This window comes from Mixophyes fleayi, chromosome 5, assembly GCF_038048845.1.
Source record: "Mixophyes fleayi isolate aMixFle1 chromosome 5, aMixFle1.hap1, whole genome shotgun sequence".
Classification (NCBI taxonomy): domain Eukaryota; kingdom Metazoa; phylum Chordata; class Amphibia; order Anura; family Limnodynastidae; genus Mixophyes; species Mixophyes fleayi.
Genome location: NC_134406.1, coordinates 109291249 through 109294596, shown reverse-complemented (window position 1 = coordinate 109294596; position 3348 = coordinate 109291249). Strand labels below are relative to the sequence as shown.

Genomic DNA, 3348 nt, shown 5'->3' with positions numbered 1-3348 from the left:
GCTGGAAGAAAACAGTAAGGCATTATAAGAAACTGTATGTTCAGATTAAGAAATGACACAAATTCCTGAGGAGAGTCTATCCATGAGTGCTATGTGTAAGCCTGACCTGTCTGATACTGTATTCATAAAGAAGGCCCCTTTCAGCATTTCTGCAGATGTGTGCCTGAACAGCCCAAGTGTAGCCGGTGATACAAAAATTGAGGATGCCACTTTAGAATTGCAGCAGGATGAGGGGGATATTTGTGTAGCTGATGAGTGCGCTAATGAGGATGTTGATGAGGATGATGTTGTTTGTGTAAGTCCTGCATCAGTGAAAGCAGTTCTTGCACGTGATAAGAAGAAAGCCATTGTCATGCCTGGACATAAGATCAAAAAAGCCACTTCTTATGTGTGGAATTATTTCTACCCAAATCCTGACAACAGTTGTCTAGCCAATTGTAGTGTTTGTAAAGCCATAGTCAGTAGAGGTAGGGACCTTAACCATCTAGGAACCTCATCCATGTTACTCCATTTGAAGCGAGTTCATGGTAAGCTGTTGGGAAAATCTGAAACTTATGCTAAAAAATTAACAACAAGCAGTCCAGCATCAGCAAGGTCCCCTCTCTAAGCTAGATCCCGACACCTGCAATCTACACCTACAACACCGTCCTCATCAATATCCTCAGTAGCGATCGGAGTTTGTCCTGCATACAGGTTGCTAAGACTAGATGACTCTTCCACTATCCAGGATTCCTCAGAAGAATTCTTGAGCTGCTTGTGCTGCTGCTGGGGGTGGATCTTCATCCCAGAAGCAGACCAAGTAGAAGACTACTACTAGTAGTTTACAACAATTGATTGTTAAACAATCCTTTGCAAGAGGAAGCAAGTTTGAATGCTGTCATCCAGTCGCAAAGCTGATCACAGACGCCATGGCGACTATGCTAGTATTAGATCTGCGTCAAATATCCACTATTAATGCAGCTGGTTTTAGACAGTTAATAGAAGTCTTGTGTCCCCATTACCAAATTCCATCACTACACCATTTTACTATAAAAGCTATTCCTCACCTGTAGAAGAAGGTTTGTAAAAATGTTATTATTGGGTTACAAAATGCCATTCTACTCACTGTACACTTAACTACAGATATGTGGACAAGCGGAACTGGGCAAACTAATGACTATATACCTGTGACAGACCAGTGGGTTGGCGATTCACCTTCACCAGTAGGGTGAGTGGGAAGGCCCAAGGACAATTTCATCTTGCACCACTTCTCCTTTCAGCTACCGCTGTGTGCCAATGTTACCTACATGTGCTATATACTGTTGTGTGCTTTGCAAAACTTAGCTTTCACAAAGACACCCATTGAAGATGCAGATGACTCAGCACAACATTTCGACATCTGGTCTTGTCTACTGTAAAGGAATTGACCAAAACTAGTGACACCTCTGCCGTAATTCCACCTGATCCTACTATCAACATCCAAAGAATGGTGGAGGATTATTATTATTTTTTTAAAGGTATAAAGACAGCAGTTTTATTAACAAAGAACAATGTTGCTTGCAGAAGTAATGTCAGCATGGATGTCTAAATAAACGTGTATATGTATTACTCAAACCCTCTACTTAGCTGCTGTTTCATCAGTATTGCACAAAGTGTTTGTAATCTGCACTTTACGCCAAAGGAACCTAGCTATATTTTCATTTTTTGAGGATTTGGGCCGATACGAAGCTCAGTGATGACCTTGCTTTTTGCTGTGAATGTCAATGTTTCTTTTTAGTGCATTGTCTAGAACAAGATCCGATATACTCATGTCAGAATGATCACAGTCAATTTTTGGACACCTGGCGGACCAACCCTTCTAAAGTTTGTTTTCAATCATCCTTTCAATTTCTTCTCTCTTGCATGTGTCACCACATACTTTGTATTTCACTGGGTTCACCATTTCCAACTGTGTTATAGGAGTGCTCTTGGTGACGGCAATCACCTCGTCTCCATCTTCCAATGCTTCATCTGCAGGGGCCGGTGACACACCCATTTGTTTTCTCAGGTCTCTTAGCTGTTCTTTAAACTAGCCATATTTATCGTTCTTCCTCAGGGCCTCCTTTGTATTATTTTTGTGAAGCGCAATGTATCTTTCATGTACAAGGTCTCTTAAATCCGGAATCTCATCCGGTGGGTCACATTTTAACTTAAGTAAAGTCTCCTCAACTGCATCTATATATTGGTTTAAATCTCTGTTCAATGTAGCATATTCCAATATGACGGATTCCATGCTGCCCACATGTTCGATTCCACAGTCTATATGAAGCTGATCTAATGTTACTCTGGTTGTAATATCCATTCATGTGTCTACATAAGTGTGGCAGTTCTTCAGGGAGGTATCCACAGAGGAGAAGGAGATTAAAGATGTAGCACGATCAGACATGGTTTAATAATGTAGAGTTCATTGACAGGACTGTCAATGAATGCAGCTAAGCTATTGGTAACTTGTTTTGTGGGGGTCCTTTACCACCACTTACATCAAAGTATAGAGACTTTTGTAATGGTAGATTCCAGCGGGGATGAATTAATAATGTGTGAGAATGATGTACACACTGATGAGAGTGAGGATGATGACAACAGCATCTTTCCACAGTAGAGTTTATTAACAGGACTGTTAGCTTAGGCGCCTTAAGCCCATTTTTAGCTTGTTTAGTGGCGGGCCAAACAAACCAAGCACTTCAGCCACAAAAGTGGCACTCCTTGTCGCTGGAGTGCTTGCTTTGTTAAACTGTACATGTCTTTTTCAAAATCTTACATAAGGGCGGGTGGGAGGGGACAATTTCATTTTGCATCATTCTTCTTTTGTGCAGCTGTGGCAATCTTTCCTAGATGTGCTATGAACTGCCGTGTGTTTGTGTGGTTGCTATGTCGCTCAGCATCCTGCCAGCTAGCTGCAGTCTTTGTCCAAAAGTGTATGAAAATAATATTGTGACATGTAAGGTGGTCAAAATTGACTGGAAGTTAATGTTATTGAGATTAATAATAATGTAGGTAAAAAAAGAGCAAAATTATGTGATTTTAGCATATTTTAGTTATTTCTCTAAAAAAAATACAGATCCAAAACCAAAAACCAAAACACGCAAGGGTGGTTTTGCCAAAACCAAAATCAAAACCAAAACACAAACTTAATCCAGACCCAAAACCAAAACTAAAATACGGGGGTCACTGATCATCTCTAATCATTTGTGCTTCATTTTACCTAAAGAATCTATGTGCTATATTTAAAATTTGTCAGGACTTTTTATGTATACAGGACTGTTATCATTGTAAAGGGGATGTCCATTTTGGACCATGTCCCTTCTTTATGTAGTGTCCATTTAGAACTTC

General features: G+C 40.2%; 1 pseudogene; it reads right to left on the bottom strand.

Annotated features, from left to right (window-relative positions):
* Positions 1–1708: 1708 nt before the first annotated feature.
* On the bottom strand, positions 1709–2404 carry LOC142157725 (E3 SUMO-protein ligase NSE2-like; annotated as a pseudogene).
* Positions 2405–3348: the final 944 nt, after the last annotated feature.